The sequence below is a fragment of the Mastomys coucha genome, unplaced genomic scaffold (genome assembly GCF_008632895.1).
Source record: "Mastomys coucha isolate ucsf_1 unplaced genomic scaffold, UCSF_Mcou_1 pScaffold22, whole genome shotgun sequence".
Taxonomy (NCBI): domain Eukaryota; kingdom Metazoa; phylum Chordata; class Mammalia; order Rodentia; family Muridae; genus Mastomys; species Mastomys coucha.
In genome coordinates this window covers 5400139-5424335 of record NW_022196905.1, presented here as the reverse complement: position 1 = coordinate 5424335, position 24197 = coordinate 5400139, and the positions used below count along the sequence as shown (strand labels likewise).

General features: G+C 39.3%; 1 long non-coding RNA gene across 1 annotated transcript in view; it reads right to left on the bottom strand.

Moving 5' to 3' along the window:
* The window catches only part of LOC116069201, a 525801-nt gene that overhangs the window by 352298 nt on the left and 149306 nt on the right, over nucleotides 1-24197 (bottom strand). The window lies entirely within an intron of this gene.

The following is a 24197-nucleotide window of genomic DNA, read 5'->3' as shown; positions in this document are numbered from 1 at the left end:
TTTTTTTTTTGATGTGCAAAGCAATCAACTCAAAATTTTAATTGGCATTCTGAGGAACCAGTCATTGAATATCACTTGAACTTTTCAGGTTGGACTAATATGTTGAAATTAATCCCTGCAAACTAGAAAATCTGTTTACATGTGACACGGAGAAAAGACAATCCCAGGTTTATGTTCTATTGCTCATTTGTAAGGAGAGATAATGGGTTAGCCATTTCCACAAGTGCTTTTAATGCTTTTTACTATTTGAAAAAAAAAACTAACTATATAATACAATCGTGGCTTTATTTTCTTAATAGTGTTCTCCCAAAGTAAAGATGTTTAGAGATATTCAATTCATAAAGTAATAGATTTTTAACTTGTTGAAAGTATATATATGTATATGCACACACACACACACACACACACACACACACACATATATATGTCTTCACGCACACACAATGCTAGGATGCTATGTAAACAATCTTTTTTGTTCTACTTTTCTGCAAAAGTACTTTATGGAGAGAGTAATCAGCTGTAATTATTGCTTTTGAAAACTCAGGCTTAAAACCCATAAAATACTTTAAAAATAAATGCAGGAAGCTTCGTGAAATACATTTTCTCAATTCAACAAAGAAAAAAATAAAACCAGTTAGGACACTCAAGTGTTATTTGCAGCAATCATGATAAGTCAATTTTGGCTTAAACCATGATTGTCATAAACACTCACAAAACATATTATTTACCAGATGGCAATCTTACTCAAGCAAACACATAAAACTTATGTTTCATTATTATCAAATAAGGATGAACTTGCCACTGGGATAACCTCCAGCAGTTAAACAAACACATTGACACAGAATGAGTGTTATGGCTTCTACCACTGGATAAGCACACCGAGAAAACTTAATATCTAACATCACTACCTTATATTAAAGAATTGAAGTCTATTTCCTAATGCATATGAAATCACACTTTTTTACCTGTGGGTGGACTTGTGCTTGTTGTTTCTTGTTTAAAAACAAATACACTTTGATGTGTGAAGAAATAAGAGTAGAAAAATAATATCTAAGCTAAAATAATTGTTTAAGATTTATATATTTTAAATGTGTGGAATCCTGAGTGTATATATGTGCACTATGTTCATGAAATACCAGGAGTAGCCAGAAGAGGGTATCAGTTCCCCTAGAACTGGAGTTATAGGTGGTTGTGAGCAATCTTGTAAGTGCTGGGAACAGAACCCTGATCCTTTACAAGAGCAGTAACTGCTCCTGACCACTAAATTATCTCTTCAGTGCTTGCTAAAATATCTTTGAAAAGGACTGCCAATTGAGGTAGAAAGGTCACTCAGTGGTTCGAGCACTGGTTGATGTTCCATCTGACTCAGGTTCAGTTCCCACCACTTAAGACAGCAAGTAGCTCAATACCATCTGTCCTAGGGGATCCAAAACCTGCCCTCCTCTGGTCTCTAAGAACATTGAATTGTGTGGATGTGGTACACATATATACTTGCAAACATACATTCAGGCAAGACACACATACATTTAAAAAAAAAGACATTTTTAAATAAGTAACTATCAGTTGCTATTGTGAAATATGCAAAACAATCTAAAGCTTATTATTGTCTCTATGCAAAAAATAAATATCAAAATTTATCAAAATCTATCATCTATGAATGTACACTATCAGAAGGGTAAGTTACCACAATGCTATAGACTAATTAATATGATAGGATGTTAATGGTTTATTTACTTGTTTGAAGTTGTTATTATTGTTCAGTTTTCATGAGATAGAGTTTTTAAATATCTCAGGTTGGCCTCAAACTCTGGATCTTCCTGCCTTAGCCTTCCTAGTGCTCAGATTATAAACATATGCCATCATGCTTGGTTTACTAAAGGTCTCTTTATGACACATCCTTCACTCTGATTGCAGTGTGTGTGTGTGTGTGTGTGTGTGTGTGTGTGTGTGTTCTATTTAAGTAAGTGATGTGTATGTTCTATTTGAAAAGTGCCTCTTCGTAAGTATAAGGTTTTTGAGTTTTAAAAGATCATAAAAACTATAACATAGTTTCAAAATTAGCTTTTGCGTTTCAAGAAGTAAAATAAATGGATCTTCTTTTGCCTACTTAATTTGTTCCTGGCCAAGGCCAAAAAATAATCTGAAAATGCTCTGACTAAGGAGCCTATTTTCAAATAACATTAACACCCCTTAGCTTTATATAGACACAAATAAGATATCTGCTCAGTTCCAAGTCCTGGACAGACATGGGGATTCTCAGAGGTAATAAAATGATAAATTGTGTCTGTGTACCATGCTGCAGGGGCCTAGCTCAAGAACCATGGACTGAAACACCAACATTTGATTCTATTGAGCAAGACAGGAGGCTTGTAGAGTGTCCTGATGATCTCACTCACCACAGTTATTGTCATTGAAAACTTTTCAGTTTGTTTTTGCCCTGGAGTGAATCTGTGGCTCAACAGACAGTGGTGAATGATCATATTTCTGAATATAAACATGTGTAAAGACAACAAAAAGGAAACACACATTTTGTTCTAAGGCAACATAAATGATCATGTTCAATTAGAAAGGTATTTGGGGAAAAGAGTTTGCTCTTCTGCAAGTTCTCCCCCAAAGCAAATAATTAAGGGCAGGGATTTAAATAGGCCCCAAACCAAAGGCAATCTTGCTCTAATGGGCTGCAGGAAGGCACCATGCCTCATAGAATACTGCACCATTGACAGGTGGATTGCCTTCAGATTGCAACTTTATTGAGGGTTGAGTTGCTCTATTACAGTCTGAATTGAACCTAAAACACTGAGTACTTTCAAAAAATATTGGTCTGTGACAGACAAAATGGACTGCTTACACTGGTACATCAGCACCAAAAAGTGTAGTGGACTCAAGTGAGGTCATATCATCACTACAAAGAGGCCAGAGAGAGATAACCTTCGATAGCTGTTCTTCATGAGGGCTCTCCTAACTTCTCACTCTTGAAATAGCTGACTCCACACCTGTAATGCCCAATAAATTTATTCGGATTACATTTTTCTTCGTAAGTTCTAGTATCCACAGTTTTTGACACATAGAAAAAGAAATTACTTGGCCATGTGATGTCCAAATACTATTTTCTACATGACCATCTTTTATAGCCAATTCATATACTTTGTCTCTTGTGTTTCCATTCAAATTAAATGCTGGTATCAATGATAGGAAAGTAGATAATAGTTGTTAAAATTTAGCAAACAATAAGAATTTTTCATATTCACATGTAAACACCACTTTTGTCTAAATATAAAAATAGCACAAAATAGTATGAATAGCTAACCTAAAAACGAAGCCTCCCCCCCCCCCATGGCTTCACCCAACTCTGCCCGCCCAGGCACTTTGTTGCTCATTTTGGGGAATGATGAGATGTTAAATGAAGAAGTCATGTTTAATCTTCACTTAGCAGCCCCTATCAGAACCACTCTCCTCCCACAATGAGTGGAAGAGAACATCTGCTGACATGAAAACACAGAAAGATATGGTTTATAAACGAGCCATCTTCATTCAACTGTGTTTGTACCACCATCTCAAGAGTCAAAACTGAATTCTTTAATTGTGAGGAGTGATGCTCCTTTCCAAAGTGAAAAAGAAACCACTTATGACTCCAGAGAAACAGAAATGTAGCCTCCTTCTCCTAGACAGGAAAAGTCCAGTGAACTGGTGTTTCTCAAGCCAATGTGACTTGACATTCCACAATACAATGGCAGAGTCTCTCTCTAGCAGGTCACTGTGGATATCATCTATGGAAAATTTTACCACCAGTTCTCATGTATATCCCTCAGTGACACTAACTCATAATGTGATATTTCTTTGGATAATGGATGCCAAAGAGCCATGACCCACAGAAGTAGGACAGTAGGACAGTAGGACAGTTGATACTTGAAATAGTATGGTGTTGACCTTTTCCCTGAAGCCTAAGAACTTGAAGCAGCTGTGACACACACCATTAAGAAGTGCACGCCAGTTCCTCAGAAAAATTGGACATAGTACTACCTGAGGACCTAGATCTACAACTCCTGGGCATATACCCAGAAGATGCTCTAATATGTAATAAGAACACATGCTCCACTATGTTCATAGCAGCCATATTTATAATACTCAGAAGCGGGAAACAACAAGATGTCCCTCAACAGAGGAATGGATACAGAAAATGTGGTACATCTACACAATGGAGTACTACTCAGCTATTAAAAACAATGACCATAAAATTTGGAGGCAAATGGATGGAACTTGAAAATATCATCCTGAGTGAGATAACTCAGGCACAAAAGATCACATATGGTATGCACTCACTGATAAGTGGATATTAGTTCAAAAGCTTAGAATATCCAAGATTCAATTCACAGACCATATGAAGCCCTAGAAGAAGGAGACCAAAATGTGGATGCTTCATTGTTTCTTAGCAGGATGAACAAAATACTCATAGGAGGAAATATGGAGACAAAGTGTGGAGCAGAGACTGAAGGAAAGGCTATCCAGAGACTGCCCCACCTGGGGATCCATCCCATATAGAACCACCAAATGGGATGCTATTGTGGATGTTGGGAAGTGCTTGCAGACAGAATCCTGATATGGCTGTCTTCTGAGAGGCTTTGTCAGAGCCTGCCTGACAAATACACAGGCAGATGCTCACAGCCAACCACTGGACTAAGCACAGGGTCCACAATGGAGGAGTTGGAAAAGGGATTGAAGGAGCTGAGGGGATTTGCAGCCCCATGGAGGGAGCAACAGTGTCAACAGGCCAGAACCCCTCACCCCACCCTGGAGCTCCCAGGGACTGGACCACTAACCAAAGAAGGGAGGGATCCATGGCTCCAGGCCCATATGTGGCAGAGGATGGCCTTGTTGGACATCAGTGGGAGGAGAGGCCCTTGGGCCTGAGGGTGGTCAATGCCCCCATGTAGGGGAATGCCAGGGAGGAAAGACAGGAGTAGGTGGGTAGGTGTGGGGAGCACCTTCATAAAGGCAGGGGAAAGGGGGAAGGGATAGGGAGTTTCTGAAGGGAAGACCAGGAAAGGGGAAAATATTTGAAATGTAAATAAAGAAAATATCCAATTTAAAAAAAAAAAAAAAAGAACACATGCCAGCTATCTTCGATGTCCCAAGCCCCTCAATGACAGGTCCTTATAGTCCATACAATATATTAGCAAATCTCAACTACTGCATCTCTGAAAATGGAGTAATACCAGGCTTAGTTCATGCATTTTTAGAAAGTAAAGAGGCAGGGTAGCTTTTAGGGGCATATGAACTCTTGCAGTTTCTGTTAACTTTTATCATTGAAAATGTAAATGCAAATTATTAGTGTTAAAATACTAGGCAAGTCCATTGTTTTCTTGGCATGTTTAGTACTAGAAAGATAAAAACTAATTCCTATTGATTTTGCAACAGGCAAAGGACTATAAAGCTGAAAAAATGGTCACTTGTAATTAAGCAGATCTGTTTCTTCTAGTTTTTAGAACAAATGCAATATTATAACTCTTTACTTTTATTAACTGCCAGAATCAATCTGCAAACCCATTTTCCCAATACTCAGAATGAAAAGGACAGGAGTTTGTTTTCATTAGACACAGAGATGTGGTTTCATATACATGCATGCATTGCAGAGGCATTATTTAAGCCATAGTGCATATAATGAACAAACTGTAATCATATCTTTGTCCCAACTCAATTACAAAGGGAACTCATAACTTAGAGCCTTGCAATAAATATCTATTTCCAATTTTGGGCTGATCATTAAATATGGTTCACTCTGGGAATCTGTTAAATGCAAGAATGTTAACATTCACTTACATTACTTAGAACATATTGATTCTCATGACTATTAATCCACATAAAAACAAGTGGTTCATCTACAAAGCAAGAAGCATTTCAGTAAAATCCCACTCAACTCCCAGGAGTCTCTGGCTCTGTTCAAGTCAGAGTTCCAATATTGTCAACCCTGTAAATCTTTCTACTCTCTACTAGCATTTGAAATGAAGTTTCTTCTTCTACTCCTTCTCCTTCTCCTTCTCTTCTTCCTTCTCCTCCTCCTCCTCCTCCTCCTCCTCCTTCTTATTCTTATTCTTATTCTTATTCTTCCTCCTCCTCCTCCTTCTCCCCCTCCTCTTCCTTTTCCTCCTCTTCCTCTTCTTTTTCCATAACCTCTTCTTTCTTTTTTCACTTCTAATACTACCTCCTCTTTCCCCCCTTCTGTTCCTTCAATTACGGCCTCTTGTAGGATACTAGTGTTTAATTCCTTCTATTAATATCCTAGCTACCAGACCTTACTTTTAGGAAAGAAATAAAAGAAATTATTTGTAGACACATATTCTTAGGGACAAGACTCCAAAAATTAAAGCCCCCACGAATAGCTGCATTTTACTAAACTGTTTATGTCAATCAGAAATATTCTAGTATAAAATCAAGTATCCCCTACATTTGAGAAGCTATGAAATCTTTTTTGCTCAACTTTGGTTTTGTTTATGTCTCATATACAGAGCAGTTAGTCTTTGAACTCACTATGTAGCCCAGGCTTGCCTTGAACTCACAGCAATCTTCCTAGCTCTGCTTTTAAATTATAGGGATTACAGGCAGAAGTCACAGTCAACTGGAACTATGAAACATGAAATATTCCGGTCCCCAAGCACTTCAAGCAAAAGCTACTCAAAGCTCAGCTTTATTCTTTTGAACAAAAGAGTTATTGTTTAAAAATCTATTTATTGTGAACTAAGATGACAGAGCTATAGAGATTTTTAATACTCAACCATAATTTAAATTTTAAAATGGAAATTTACCATATTTTAACCTAACAGATTCAACTTCTAAGCAGTTATTTTAGAGGTTAGCCAGGTTGCATAAACATGTCAAACAGGAGTTGTGAAAAAAATAGGGAATATAGGAACCTATAGCAACCAGAAGAATAATGCCTCTTCAAAGGAGGTTCACGTTGAAACAAGCCCTGAAAAACAACTATACCAATCAAACTCAATATTTCCAGGGAACCAGTGGCTTATGAATACCCAACAAGGATGTAAAGGCTCTTTCAGCTGAAATACCCTATGATTCTGTGACTTGTTGCAGTGTAGTGAAGAGGGCTTATTGAAAATATCAACAAGTTCTTATGCAAACAAGAGAAGCAATTGGTAAAGTAGCTCTGTATAAATGACATAATAGCAACAAGTTAGTGGGATGTAGCTCTAGCAAGACAGAACTGCATATGGGAGCTAGTGTGATTAGAAAATTAGAAGCAAGAAAGATGACAGGTCAACAGGAGTGGGGAAAAGTAAGTCAATAAACTGTCAACTTTCCAATGTGACAAAGAGGGAGGTTGTAGGGTTTTCTGTGCCTTCTCTATTCTAGAACAGCAAGGGGAAAAAGGACTGCCAAACAGACTACACATAACACAGTACAGATTTCATATTACATATTACATAGGATCATTTCGAACGAAAACAGTGAATTCATCTGAAAGTCTAAAGACCGAATAGGACTCAGGGGTGTATGTCCCTCAGTATTTAAGAGGCATCTTTACAGAACACATGCGCATCATGAGCTCTTACACATCAGGGACCCTCATGCTCTCTGTACCATTAGCTGGACAAGAGGCAGAAAATTCAAGTTGCACAAGATCACTAACCCCACTGTAGGAATTTGGTTAGGTTAAATGCACACTTACAATGTGTTATGGGCTTAAAGGAATCAATTTTACCCACTTGAGTCAATTGTGGCAATCTTAATATTGACCACATATACTCAACTGTCTGCTGTATATATCTCACAGCTTCTCAGGGCACATTTACCACTGCTATGCATATAAAACTCTTTCTTCAGGAAAAAAAAAAGTAGTTATATATGCATATAAACCCTTTCTTCGGAAAAAACATCTTTTGCTATTTTTCTTCTCTTTAATGGAGCAACAGATCAGAACGTCTACATATATTATACAGATCTCTATCTGAACCTTTAGTGAGGACAAAACCAATAACTATCATAATAGTAACGGTGTTATAACAGGGCCTTAAGAATGTGTGCCTTTCAGTAAAAATTGGCACATCAAAGATTAGCACATACAGATTCAAACAGGTAAATAAGACTTAAAATCTCACTCCTTTTATTTACTACTTGCCTAAGATTCTCCACAGGACCACATCTGGATCTCATTACATTTCAAAGCCTATATAAATCTGGTAATATTGTTTTTAAAGACATGTATACCAGAGCTAGCATTACTAATAAAGTGTGGTGTACTGTGAACATATTTTTACCAGTAAGAGACAAGATGTTATTGGGGTACATGAGAAATTTTAAAAGAGCCAAAGTTTTTCTTTTAATAACTAAGCCAAGTGTATTTGTTTCTGTTTTCTTGCTGTTAAGCATGGGCGTTTACAAAATATGAATGTATAGAAAATGTGTGTGTGTATATATGTATATATATCTCCATATATATATATGTATATATATATATATATATATACACACACACACATAGGTAGATATGCCTATTTACAGTTTTGAGCATTATGCCTTCTGAAGAAGAACATGTACTTACAATGACATCACAGTACATAAGGACTTGCCACCTTCACAAGCAATTTGATGAATTAAGTCATCTAGACATGTGATTATTAGCATGAAATATCTTTAAGGTAAGTAACTTGAAATCATTTTTTAAAGCTTGATGACTTCTCCTTACTTTGAATTGTCTCACTACTATGTTTTATTGAGAGAGAGGGGGCTGCTATTTACACCACACTCAAAACAAAATGTCTAAAAGGATGGGAAATGATGTTGATATTTTCATGGATTTGAAAAAGCTCAGTATTGGAGAATATACCTATAAACCCTGTGCAGACCATGATGCTTAGAGAGTAATGTGGTTGCCATGTGTACGAGACAAACTAGAGACCCATATGATCTGCCTGAAGGAACAATGGCTTCTTCCTTCTTGTATGTTTCACAGTTATAACTATTAGGAGACATGTGCTAATATCTCCTCAAAAAAACCTGAGAATTTGAATCAGTCTCTCAAGATCAAATGTTCTCAGCCTGTCCAAAACTTATGAGGAAAGAGAGATTATACAAACATACATACATACATACATACATACATACATACATACATACATACGTATGTACACACCTACATTCATCTACATTCATACTTAGAGCATGTTCTACCTCTGGGCCACAAATGAACAGGCTGCCTAGCCCAGGCTAACCTACAGGTTAATTATCCACCTCACTGACTTGCATTCCTGAGAGCCACATTCCTGGTAAGTGGTCTCTTTTCCATATTTCAGACTTTCTGGCCATACGAACTGATTATTTCTCAACTTATAGTCTGCATTTCATTTCACTATTTGAATCAAAACCAACTTGAAACCATTGTTTTTGTCTGTGTGACTATGTCATGGATGTGTTGTGTGGTGTATGAGTGGGTGGGGTGTGTGGTATGTGTGTGTGTGTTTGTGTGTGTGTGTGGTGTGGTGTGGTGTGTGTGCAAATTTCAGAAAACTGCATGTGAGCAAATATGATCTGTAGTTTAAGGGAATCAGATTAGCTACAAGACCACTTAGTTTTCTATCACGTGATTTAGTTTTTGTTGGTTGAACAGAATGATTTTGCTAGAAAACATGAAATACATTGTTAGAAGTCTCAACAACAAGGAAACAGGAAAGGAAGAGACAGACCTCCAGGGGCTGATGCAATACTCCAAGCTGTCCAACCCTGGCCATGATGAGCTCATTCTGATGCTAGGTCAGTACATCACTGCCTGTGGACAATGGCCCTGTCCATTTCCTCATAGCTATAATTCTGAAATACTACATCCTACTCCTGTATCCTCAATCAATTCTTCTCATATGTATATCCAATGCAAAATTCCACTTCTGCTCTCAATCCTCCATGGACTCCAGCAGTCTACCCCACATCCTTCGGCTCACTTCAGTCTCTTCAAAACCACTTTCTTCTGCTTTTCCACAGAAACTTTTGTTTTCCTTGCCTGTCTTTTGAATGCTCTCTCTCAGTGAGTCTCCATCCTGGTATTTCTCCTCTTACTACAGTTCTTTTCAGTCACGCATCCCCCGACATGCCACTCTTCACAAATGGCTCCTGCTGATAATTATTGGAGAAATTGCATAAGATGGTTGTGTAATCCTGCTCATTTGTCACCTTTATTCTGCTGGTGAAGAATCCAAGTCAGAAATGAATAGCATTGTGCTTTCTTTTTTTGTTTGTTTTTTTTATTTCCTTCAGACATGTGAAAATGTAATTTTGTAGCAGTTTTGTTAGGGGTGAGAATTTTGTCATTTCCCTTCCTGCAGTGGTCTCCAGTGTTATCACCGCCTAAGAAGCAAGTAAAGGCCCTTACGTTCCAACAGCAATATCACTGCTTTTAATCAGGAAATCTTCCTCCATGTTAAAAAGATGCTATCTTTTTATTTAAAGAAAGAATTTACACGCCTCACTAATTACTTAGGTGTGTGCACACCGGTACCAGCGCAGGACATTACACCCTTCAACCATCTTCAATACATCATTAAATTAAATTCAGGAAGACATGTGGGTTTAAATCAGAAACACGCTTCAGTGATTGGGAATATAATAGCTGGCAAATTTTTCACTTTTATTAAAGAAAAAAAAAACAATAGAATCTTCCTTAGAAGCAAAGAACATTTAGAAAACTGGGCATCTATTCTCACCAGAATTGGTACCCCTGTCTGCCTGAAGTTTTGAGCAAAGAAAGTATCACAGAATGCCCAGGAAAACAAATAATTTAATTAAAAGAAAAGTAATTTTAGGCTGACCACTTTAGGAGGAAAGGCCTTTGAAAAGTATCCATCCTAGAGTGTATAATGGGATATCTTCTTACAAATATTCTTACCAATATCTGATTTCACTAACAAAATTCCTTCCTCGCTGGCTGGCTGGTTGGCTTTCTTGCTTTTGACCAATTTCACAGAGTACCTTCTAGGGTTAAATAACCATATTTGAAGCTGGGTTGGAAGCAGAGATAAAGTCTCTTCTATCGTGTATTCCACAGTAGCATGTGAATAAAGTAAACAATAGTTTTTTCAGTCTACACATTAATGAGTATTGGATGAAGGAGGGTAACTGGGTAGGATAAAATGCTACACCAGAAAGCCCCTGGGAGTCAGGCAATGCTCTTTTGAGCAAGGAAAGTGGTGGTTTCATGATAAAACCCAATACTTCATTGCTGACCTACAGAGTATGAATTTAAAAACTTGAATCCATGGCAGGATGGCCATGAGAATGAATGGAAGTCTGCAACTGCCATGGCTAGGGAAGTAAAGGACATCTCCAAGAAAATGCAAAGACCTGGGATAAGGGAGGTACCCAAGAATCAATGGGGGTCTCCTTAGATGTGACTCACAGAATTGGGGATCTGGAACCTGAGGAGGACACACAGGTTGTTCTTAATCCTTCCTAGAGAAGAACAGGCTTAATCATAAAACTCATGTTGCATAAGTTGAATGGGATGTGGAAGATAAGGAAGTAAATATAGCAAAGAAAAATTCTTAGTGGTGTGAAGATAAACTCCATGTGATAGCTCAGTCACACGTTGATGTGTCTAAATCCTAAATTTCAGAAATAAAAATCAACTGCTATTTCAAAGAGTGTCTCCTCATAACTGTACAGCCTCCCTGTGAACAATATCTTCCATTCAGAAGAAAACTTCTTTGTCATGTTTACCTTACATAATTTGTATGCACTCATATCCCATCAAATAATTTCCTCTTTAGACCCTAAACATCCTGAGCAGAAGTGGGCACTGGTGGTAACCTCATGGAAGGGAACATCTCACTACGTCACTGTTCAGACACATTCTCAAGGCACATTCATGAGTCTCACAGTTCAAAAGACTGATGGCTGATAATTTCTTAAGAAAAGACATAGGACTTGATTTTTTTTAATGTAATAGGGAGTCAAATAAAAAATGTCACCGTTCACTTGTGCTACCTCAACCATAACTGTACTGCATTGAAAATGTCCTTATCTATTCAATAACTAACTGTATCTTGTCATGTAAAAGCTCTGACATGACAATTAACATCTCTGTTATTCTGCAAGTAAAATTAAATCCCTCACTAGTAAAATAGACTAAAGACAACCGGAAAAGGCAGATATGCCACCTATCTTTTTACCACATTCTATCCTTGGGTGACTTTTTCTATGCAACTTACACAGAGAGGATGACAAAAGAAAAAAAAAAAACTTGAGATTTGTTCTGTGCTGTAATACAGCATTCACCCATCACATTACAAGTTAAAATAGATTCAGACTTGGGAAGTAACTCTCTGTAGTAAAACGAAGCAGACATGGACAAGCAGTCATCACTCCTTCCTAAGCGGCTCACCTTTGCATAATGCTGATTAATGTCCTTCCCAGGGTATCTGTGAAGATCAAGAAAAGTAATATCCATACCAACAACCTCCATTCATTCTGGACCTACCAGGCTAAGCATACAATGTGTAATCATGTGGGCTCCTCCATAGGCAGCCAGTTGGCATTTCTGTTCTGATCTCTCAGATAGAGCTAAACTACGAAGACAAGTAATTTGACAAAGCCAGCCAATTACTAAATTGATTAGAGCTAAATAAATCCAAAACTGAGGGAGCCATGGTTTTCTACTCTGCCATACAGCTTTTTTAAATAAAGGCTATTTGTGAACTAGAAACATGAGTCAGTATGAATTAGATAGATTATATATATACATATATATTACATATGTATAATACATATATATGATATATACAGATAAATAGATGATAGAGAGACAGATGATAGATTAATAATAGATATAAATAGGAGATTATAGAAGAAAAGTAGATAAATGGATGACAGATAATAAATATAGATAGATAGAAGATAGATATATAGAGATAATGGATAAATAGATCATGGATAGGTGATAAATGGTAGATATGATACTAGATGATGCCTGCCCGTATGAGTGGATGGGTGGATGGGTGGATGCATGGATGGATGAATAGATGGATGGACAAAGATAATAGATAACAGAATTAGAAAACTGTGGGTTTCATAAGAAAGTGGCATCTATCTATTATTTGGGTTCAGATTTCAATTTTTTTCTTTATTCCTCAATATCTTAAAAAGCAAAATAGATACAATGACATATCAAAAAAGAGGATTTTTTTTAAGATTTATTTATTCATTTAATGTATATGAGTACACTGTTGTTGTCTTCAGACATACCAGAAGAGGGCATCGGATCCCATTACAGATGGTTGTGAGACACCATGTAGTTGCTGGGAAATGAACTTAAGACCTCTGGAAGAGCAGTTAGTGCTCTTAACCACTAAGCCATTTCTCCAGTCCCCCCCCCCAAAAAGAGGTTTTAAAATATTAGAGGAATATAAGTGTGTGTGTAATGAAATCCAAATTGCTTACAATAAAATATTATATTTCAATATTTCAATCACATGTGTGTATATTTGTGTGCAAATGTGAGTACAATCACTACATGCATATGAGTGATTATGAAGGCAAAAAGAGTACATTTAGTCCTAGGTCATACTGAGAGAAACTCTGTCTAGAAGAGGAGGAGGAGGAGAAGAAGAAAACCGTCATGTTCACATGTGTGGGTATGTGTGTATGTATCTCAAGTCTTTTCTTGACAGTCTTTTCACCTTCAAAAAGGTCCAAGAATGTTTTCCACCAAAATGTTAACACTGTTTATTTCTGGATAGAAGTATGAATATTGGTAATATTTATTTTCTATTTTATTCTTTGTGAAGACTTTAAATTTTACATGTTTTCTATAGCTAAGGCCATTTTATGTTTCTCATTATAGCCTGGAACTGGATCCTCCTGTCTTGTCCTCTATGTACTTGGATTATAAAAATGCACCAGCACACAGTCTTCATAATTTATTTTTGTACATACTGCATATATACATCCTTTCTCATTCTGTGTTCTTAGCACCATTTTAAGCACAAAAGATATGACCAGGAATAAAACCAACTCTCTCCTGGGCTGGCAGGCCTCCACTGACCAGGGCAGTGGTACAATAAACAAAACTAGACTGATGGCCAGCAGAAGGAAAAACCAGCTACTGAATATTAATTACACTAGATTGGTCTCAGAGTGGCATCTGAGCAGAGACAGGATGATACAAACCACCCAAGCTGACCATCACAGGAAGGGAACATTCTAGAGAGAAATATACACAAAGGTCATGAGTGTAAAAATCCCACATTTTTCCTTTCAGCTTTTTAAATATTGTTTTAATCTGGATAGAAAGGAAAAAAAACAAACAAACAAATAAACAAAAAAGAAAACCCTAGCCTTGCAGCTCTATTATCAAACTAGCATCACTGTCATTCTGAACATCAAGAGCAGAAACAGGGGGTGAACCATGGTCTTACCCCTTGATTGTACAGTGCTAGCTTCAAAAGAAAATTATACAAGGAAACTGAGTGGTCCCCTGCATTCAGTAGTATCTAGGAGGCAAAAAAGGCATTGGATCCTTTACCTTCCCATGTCAAGAAACAGTAGCTGGTTGCCTCCACTGTGACCAGGAGTTGAGTGATGTGTGGAGATGAAGGAGACAGATTGCTGGCCCCCACTGACATAACAACCTCAACAAAAACACTTCATGTCCAGAATAGTTAGAGAATCCTGAAAGACAGAATAGTGCTAAGGCTCAAACTGCTGTACAATGGCTTTCTCTAAGTGAGGTGGGACAGATTCCATGAGTTCCGGAGGCCAGGAACTATGGTGGCTATTAAGAATCTAAGGACAGTTAGTGATATGCCCTTTTAACTCCCTTTCATCTAAGTATATTGAGCTTTTTACTGAGGAACACTGCCCAGAAAAGGAAGCATGAGTACTGAGGTCATTCAAAGTCTGACAGCAATAAGTTTAGGGCATGACCACTGCTAAGAACACTCTCTAACGCTTCTAAAAGCAGTATGAGAGTATAGCCACATTACAACCAGACATCTAGGGCAAGAAACTCTAGAACTGGATTAAGCCTTGCAAGCCAGCATGCAACTGAGCTTCCTCCTTCCGAATCCATAATCTGCAGAGACCTACCCCCTTTTTCCAGCTTCTGTGGCACCACACTACCCAGCATTGATGGCATCAGCATACAGGTAATGTTAGACAGATCAGCACTAAGCCTATAGATGTTCAACTTTTATCTGAAGAATGTAAGACTTAGTGCAAAACTTCCTAACCCCCACTTTTGCTTCTAGTTGCCAGGAAATGGTTGAGCTTTTCAGGCCTCACTTGTGTCCCTATTTGTCTATGGCCTACAGAAGGAACACATCAACATGCCAGGTCTGAATAATCCAGGTCATGGCTTTCAGTACACATGAAAAGGGTCAATGGGTTTCCTAGCCATTTCTGAAAAAAAAAAAAAAGTAAGGAAATACATAGATTCCTCTGTCAATCATTATCTGCAAAAACCTAAAGGGGTACAGACCTTCTGGTAAGGCATTCTTAGGGGTAGATTTCTAAAGCTTTGAGGGATTTTTATGAAGAAGTTTAAAAACAACAGTCTCAGAGTACTAAAAAGTTCTCTCACCAGACTTGAAACCAAATTTCCCCTATCCAGATGGCTTCCAAGGCCAAGAGGGAAGGAAGTCCCGCTGCCTTTTTATGTTGGTCTTGATTGTTGTTAATGATCCCCAGCTGTAAGGCTCCCACATCTCTTTAACCTCTCTCTGGTTGGCCTCACATATCTCTGCCTCTCTTGCAGGGAAAATAGAACACAGCACAGTGCCCTTTCCCCAGAGTGTGTGCGGTACAACACATGCAGGTCAGCTGCCAAATGGACCCTAAACTTTGCCCAATCACATCAGCAAGATCCCTAGGCTGTCCTGGAAGAGGTGGATTGGCTTCTTAACTCCTGGAGGCAATGTGGAGCCGTCCAAGAACCAGCGATGGAAATGCCACGCTCTGTAGACTGTAGTCAGCTCTCTGTTGCTTCTGCTTGCAGTTGGTAGGAGTCACTACATTCAAAGTCAAGACTGTTGGGGATGCATTACATGTCTGAGTCTAAAATCGGAGTCCTTGCTTCAAAGTTGCTTTCCAGAGTTTTCAGCTGATGCTAACACTAATGTTCACAACAGTTTTTCTGGTATTTGTAGCTCATTCATTCAAAAGCCTTTGGACTGGTGACCCTGTGGATGCCGAAGGCCCAGAGATAAAACAAGTACTAGAGTCCTGGCCAAGCCAGGACAGGGCTGAGGATAGGTAATATTCAAAATAGGGGAAACTTCCAGGCAGAATCAGCGGAGACTGGGGTGTATGATGAATAAGAATTTAGTTCTTCCAAGATATGTAAAAGGAGCTAATCACAATGTAATGGGATAAAGACAGGAAAAGCCTGGGACAGGGGAAAGAGCAGAGAGAAAACAAAGAAATAACCTAGGACTTCAATCAAAACTCCATCAAAGGACACTATATGATGCAGGTCTCTTGCAAAGCTCCCTTACGAGGTTAGACAGCTCCTAGTCTGCTGTAGCTGGGTTACCAACTGCCCTACACTCTTGACCATTTGTTGAAACATACACGGGTTAACAATGGTCGATTGAATGTTTCACTGCTATTGATTTAGCTGTTTTTCCCAGTAGGCTGGTTTTGCCTAACCGCAGTACCAACCCGAAAACCTAGGGAACTATTGGCTCTCATATACTATAAAATAATAGGCAATAGGCAAATACTGTAAATGAACTTAGAAAACTCTGTGTGAAAATAACTCAAGGTTGTTTCAACCTTTCAGAAAGTAGCGACTTACTGCCCTCTCACCGACACACATATACTTTATAGCACTTCCATGTCCGAGCAGCTGCATTCCAGCAGCCAGCCCTGGGCTCTTCAGCCAGGTCCAGATGAAATGCCCTGAGTCCAGTCGAGCCTCCTATTCCAGGATTTTAAAAATGGACCCAATAAAGAAAATGTGATTTCCAAGCATAGAATCAAGTTTCCTTTGTTCTTTCATTTGATTCTGGGCCAGAGGGAGCAAGGCCCTCTTCTGCTTTATTGTAAAAATAAGGAGGAAGAAAGGGAGAGAGGTGAATCTTAACCCTGAAAACCCCAGCCAACCAAGAGCAGCAGTGCGGTGAAAGCCAGCTCAAGGGTCAGGCACACAGATGTATGCATAGGCAGAGACATGGGGCACACAACATGGCATGCCTTGTCAAACTATGTTAAATTCTTCCTCCTGTGGCTATCTTACCCCCTCCCCACATCCCCACTTCCCTCCCTCTCAGGTATTTCCAACACTGAAGAAGGTTCTAGAGACTAAAGAGATAGCTCAGGAGTTAAGAGCTTCTTGTTCTTCCAGAGGACTAGACATCAGTTCTCATCACCCTGGACAGGCAGCACCTGATCCTATTTTCTGGCCCTTAGAAACCAACACATCCTCAAGCTCTTCTGCCCATCTTTTGTTAAAGTGTAGACATAAGAGAAAGCCAGAAAATTACTGGCTGTAGGGACAAGGAAGTTAAAGCAAAGGTGTACTAAGAGACCTTAGAGCATGTGTGGTATGAAGACTCTTGTTGTAGAAGACTGATCTAAAAACAGAATAGTTTAGCCTTCCCCTCATCCACACATTCTTATTCCCCACTCTTTAAAAATGCAGAAGAACCCTAAGAATCACTTAAACAAAGCTGCACTGAACTGGAGCCACACCTCCAGAACACCCAGTATGTATGTCTAAGTGAAGATGCAATGCAAAGACAAAATAAAAGCAACTTAGGTCAAGAGTTTAGTACAAGGCAGCATCTCCACCACACAGGCTGTTCCACCTGTACATCTCTGAAAGGTTTGTTTACAACCACAGTGCTGACTGACAGAAACACTGAGAGCATGCACATTCATTGCTGGATTGAGACTCAGACCTGTTTGTACCCAAGGCTAGCTCTTTCCTTCCATCCTATGTCAAATAAAAGTCAGCCTGTGCTCTTAAAAAATAAATGCTTAGCACTATGGTTTTTTGAATAAGAATGGACACCCTAAGTTGATATATTTAAATGCTTAGGGAGTGGCACTATTTGAAAAGATTAGAAAGTGTGGCATCTTAAGGGTGGTTTTGTTGCATGTCAGTGGGGGAGGGCTTTGAGGTTTTAGATTTTCCAGTCAGGCCCAGGGGCTGTCTTTCTGCAGCCTGTGGATGCAGATGTAGAATTCTTAGCTCCTTCTCCAACATCATGTCTGAATGCATGCTGCCATGCTTCCTGCCATGATGAGCAAGCCAACCCCAATTAAATGCTTTCCTCTGTAAGAGTTGCTGTGGTCATAAGTCATGATTAATGCAACCTCCTTTGGGAAGACTTGTGGTATACACCCTTTGTCCCAACAACTGTGTCAAAGCCATAGAAACAAAGGCAGCAAACATGGAAGCAGGACTAAAAACAAAAAGTTCACATTTCTAGGCCTCAGGAAACAAGACCATTTGTATGCATGAGCCAGAGCAATGAAACACAATGCAACAGCATTGCTTCAAGACACATATCAGCCCTGCCAAGTGGACAGTTATGAAAATTCTGTCCTGAGATTTGTTGCGATTTTCCTCAAATGCCAAAAGTCAGTCTGTTAAAAAATTGCACCCCAGGGGCAGCTCCACAATCCATCTTTGACTCCATGTCATGTTTCCTCAGTTTACTTCCAGTCAAAATGCATATTTTTTTCCCAGAGCTCCCAAGGGTTGGGTCAGTGTAGCTAATGAAAAAGCAAGCTGTCTCTCCTCCTTGCTATACACAATGGCAAACTAACAGAACACAGGTTCTGATCCTGGCATGTTTGTCGGTGATGATGTGGAAACTGATGGCCGACACCTTCAATCTCTCTAAGCTGCGAAGGCCCTGCTGGGAGAATAAGGAAGGAAAAAAACTTTTGATTTTGACTAGAAGTAAAACAGTTGGATAAACATGACATGACATGGTGTCAGAGTGCATAATGTCAGAGTGCATAACCATGGGACTAGAGAACTCACAGACATGGACAGAATACATATAGCTGAGATTCAGGAGTGTACTCATGGTATTGCAGGCTACCAGGATGGCATTCTGACAAGAGGCAAAGAAAGAAAGGAAGAAAGAAAAAAGAAAAAGGAAGAGAGGAGAAAAGAAGAAAGCGTTCTTGAAATTTAGCTATTATTCTTTTACTACTGTACTATTAGAAATAAGGTAAAGCCCCAAAATCACTTATTTAAGACCAAGGGCTATGTGCCAGGGACACACAGCGCATGGGGCCATTATGTAAGATCTAAGATTGAAATCGTAAGGGAGCTAGAGCAAGTTTCCTAGAGTGGCAGCTGGGCGAGAACATTAAGCAAAGTACAGAGGGCACTAACTAGAGGGAGGGGTGTTGAAGGGATCGGGCTCCTATTCCAGCTCCAAAGAGTACACTAGGCATATTATTCAACAGAGTCAGCTGCTGTTCCATGAGATATAAACATAGCTTCTTCGCTTCACTCCATGAACTCTGCTTCACACAGATGACTCATCTCAAACAAGAAAAACAGCCATCAGGCTATGTTCTTCCTACTGGAGGGGATGGAGTCCATTGTCTTCATTAATGATAAACACTTTTCTGAGTAAGTCAGAATGCTGAATTATCTACTAACCTTCACCACGCCAAGTGTAAATAGCCTTCTCTCTCTAGCTCCTTAGAACACTACATTTATTTAACCTTTCATAAATTGCAAACAACTTTCACAGTTCCATGAAAGAATGGAAATTAACCCACGCAATATGCAAAATATCATATATAATTTCAGGAGTTTCAAGGATTCCTGAAAATTAAAGGAGGTCTTACATGAAACCTAGACCTGGCAGCAGCAAAAAGGGATCTTAGATGCAATCTGCTCCCTGGGCTTCCTGGGCACCAAGATTACAGTTACTGAATTTATTTGCCCTCTCCACAAAACCACCACTTAGAAAGGAATCCATGGCTTTAGTGACTGTTTTTGTAACCTCCAGTAAACAAAGAGAATGAGGAAGGCTCCTATGGTCCTCCATCTCTGAAGTTTTTGGATTTCTGTAATTTGTAGTCTTCTTGCTTCAAGGGAGAGTAGACACAAAATGTTTCAAATATTTTTCAACCCACAGAAAGTGCTTTCTTGTGTTCCTTTATTCTGTCTCTGCCTACCTTTTCGGTACACTGTCAGACTCAATCCCCTCTTCCAAATCTTAGACATGTGTGCCTTCATCAGTATCCTCAGTCCTCTTGTCTCCATGGAGCAGGAGAATGGCCTGAGAGGATGGAAACAGAGAAGGGGAAAGAAAACCACAACCTCCTGCAGGTGTCATAGGAGGTTTCCCCTTAAGAATTTGTGAAACAGTAGCCAGTGGAGCAGACTGAGACACATCACATCTACGTTTCCTTGCCTCCAGGACAGCCTTTATTACTGCAGGGAATATCAGCTTATTGTGAGGACTAGGATCAACTGGCTCAGGGCCAGAAATCTCATGACTGGAACCCTGACACTGTCTCTGGCCAAGGAGTCTTAGGACTGATGCTGTGAGACACGATCAGCTGCTTGTGATTTCCATCCCACATCGGGCTCAGCACACTCTCCCCTAATTAGAGCCTGTGTCCTGTTTCTAGGTGACAGGCAGTGATAGAACTCTCTGATAGGGTACCCTCTCTCCATTCATCACAAAGCACGTAGGTTACAGCAGATCTAACAGAGAGGCAGACATGATATGTTGTCCATGGAACTGTCACTTGTGATGTATGAGTTACACAAGTCTTGGTGTTTTAGGGACTCCTATGAAGTGTCAGATCAAATAAAGCCATCAAAAACTTAGAGAAAGGGACACAAGGAATATATTAGGCACTGCCCAGTTACTAATGCACTGGTGATGTTCGAAGCAGAAATCAGACAGAAGACGCAAATGTTGAGTTGCCGTTTTCACCAAAGGAAAATGCTATAAAACGTGGATTTGGATTCTAATCTCCAAACTTCTGAAATGTCTTGGAGTCTTTACACATAATATCAGCTGCAGAGATCAACAGAATCTTCACTCTTCTACATTGTTAAAAAAACCGCTTCTTGGCATCCTTTCACTTTTTACAGCACAGCACTTGTATAAACATCTTCAGATAATTCTTCCTCAGTCAGTGCAGAGAAGCTTACCCCTATTTATAGTTATAGGTCAAACACCTCCAGCCAAAGTGATCAAGGGATAAAAAAGTCCATCAGACAGTTGTTCTAAGCTGAAGATAATCTTAGAGAGAGCAACATAAGGGAAATAATTGCCATGTCATGGGACAATGGTGAGCCTCACATAAGATAAAAGCATCAGACTGAACAACACTGAAGATCCCCTACTGGACTCTGAGAAGGGGACAATGACCCAATTCCAGCTACTGAGCCTCCCGAGAATTCTGTACTTTGTACCAACTTCAGGGTATATGGTCTTTCGGAGTTCCCACTGCATCTTCACTATATGGTCATGAGGCCTAATGACTGTATAACTGGGGTTGTCACACTATAAACTTAATGTATAAAATGATAAAACTGATTTAACTATATGGCAAGCCAAGGATCTAAGATAAAATTAAAAATAGAATGTTGGGAAGTGAAGCTCCCTTTAATTATTTAATTCCCTTTTCTTTTGTGAGTGCTCAAATTTAAAGTCATGGCCTCACAGATGCCAGGCAAACGCTCAACCACTGTGCTATATCCTCTGACCCCTTTAGTCCTCTTAAATTACAGTTATCAACATACAACACTGAGGATGATACAATGTCCTAATAACAGTCTGCCCTGAAAGGAGCACCATTTCTTATCTGTTGGCTGACACACTTCTGTAAGATTTTCTAACATCAAATCTGGGGTACATTTTTCAAACAAAATGGTGGTCAGCATTTGTGTGAACAGTTAGCACCACTTTCACTCAGAGCCTGAAGATGACTTTGGCCTCTACAATGAACACTCAGAAAACAAGAAGACATTGAAGTTTTCCAGGCTCTAGACTCAATTGCTGACCACAATCACTTCTTCTAAGAGCATTGTTAATAGAGTTTTTCAAAGCAAAGCACAATATGTTCTTGATGCCCACCTATGTGTAAAATCATACTGTATATAGTACGGCATAATAATGACAATATCGTTCTTATTGCTCTGGTTAAGTGTGTCATCGTAAACTCATGAAAAACTTACTTTTTTCAGTGCAGTACAGCAGTGTTGGAGATGGATCCCAGTACGAGGTCTTCAGGTTGGGGGTTGGGAGGGATGATGCTCTTACAAAGGGATCGATATCTCTCTCAGGGTAATAGATTTGCATGTGCGGTTTTTATCCTATTTTCTCTCTGCATGTAGGCCCTTTTACCCTTCTGTTCTCCACCACAAGTCAAGCTGATATCACTCCCTTGCTCTTAGATGTTCCAGACACCACAGTCACAAAGCAAAATATGCCCTTTTTTGAAATTACATGATCACATCTCATCTATCCTGTCATAATCCCTGAAAATGAACTAAAACACCAACTAACTCACTCTGGCCCACCTAATATGAATTGTTTCACTAGGGAAAGACTGACTGGATCCCTTATCTAATAGAGTAGGCAGAAATTAGCTGTTGGAATCTAATGGACAGCCATCTCGGCTGACACCAAGCCACCATAGAGAACCCAAGGACGAAATCTTAGGAAACATTCGAAACAATCCAGGCAATTTCTGGGTTCATTCCCATCACTCTGTTATTGTTGGCGTGGTCACCCTTCATTAATGATACTTGCCACTTCCACTGAGAGCCAAACCTTTAACTTTGGAATTTCAGATGTCTGCCACTCTGGAACAGAAATGGAGATTTCTCCCATTCTTGATTGTGGAGATAGCAGCTATCTGAGTTTGCTTCTCTGTTGCTGAGCTCATCATGGCCAAAGCCACTTCAGAAAGAAACAGATAATTTTAGTTCATAGGCCACTAGTCCATTGTCAAAGGGAGCCTGAGACAGGAACTCACAGTGGGAGCTGAGGCCAAGGGCACAGAGCAGGAATGCTTACTGGCTTGCTCTTGGGGTCACTTTTCAGCTACTGCTTTTACACAGCCCAGACCCACCTACCCAAGGATGGTTATCACCTACACTGGGCTACATCAATTAGCAGTTAAGAAAAATGCTTCAAACACATATTCACACAGACTAATCTGATGCAGGCAGTTGTTCAGTCCATAGCTCCTCACTCGGGTGTGTCGCTCTGATAACTAAGGTTAGCCATCACAGCAGTTTCCCATGCTATTATTTTAAATATATAATATGTAAACTATCAGAAAAGGCCCCAGGAAATGTTTATGTCTCTGTAACTCAGGAAATTAAAAGGTGAAGAAAAGAAAAGTGGGCAATTTGGACCCTTTACCTTCCACGGAAGTCTCAGTAGTGGGGTAATCAAAAAGATGGAAAATCACCAGCTGGTGACTCAAATCCAGTGCAAAAATTACATGATGCTTAACTGAATCTTTCCTTCTCAAATCCATTGATCTTAATAAACCTCATTGGTCTGTAGGGAAAAAAACAAAACACTTTTCTGTATACCTGAACCATGGATGCATGTGGATTGCTGGTTTCTTAAGTGACTGTTATCTGTAATGCACAGTTCTAAGATCCAGGGTGGATATGAGACTCTAGCTTCAAAAAATATAACTTAGCCAAGAAATTAGGAAGTAGTGAGCATTTTTTGAACAAAGCTCAATTAGTCCAAATGAAAGCATGTAAGTATATTTGCGCAGCAGTAAGAGGATACAGCATAGTCCAGGAAAAAGCAGAAGCCGGAAAACACCTAAAACTGGAAAAGTCTTCAAGAAAGGCAAGTTATCCACAGGCACGCCACCACAACAGGGTGCAGCAAGGTAAAAAGGGGCAGGCCATGATGAGGCTCAGTGTGTGTGATGGGAGTCCACTAAGAAGTTTGCACAGAAGTGGACTTCGTACATAGATGTGTGCACAGAACTGCCATCTATGGCCTCATTTTCTTTCCCTTCTGAATGTCCCTAGAGATGTCTTCAAGTGGTTCCATGCCGCACTAGTTTAAAGGAAGTTTTCTCCCACAAAATCTAGTATATTGTATATAACATCACTAAGAACAAAATAATTTCCTGAACTATAAAGTGCTGAACATCATAAGACAAATTGGCACATGACTTTAATCCCAGCACCTGGGAGGCAGAGGCAGGTGGATTTCTGAGTTTGAGGC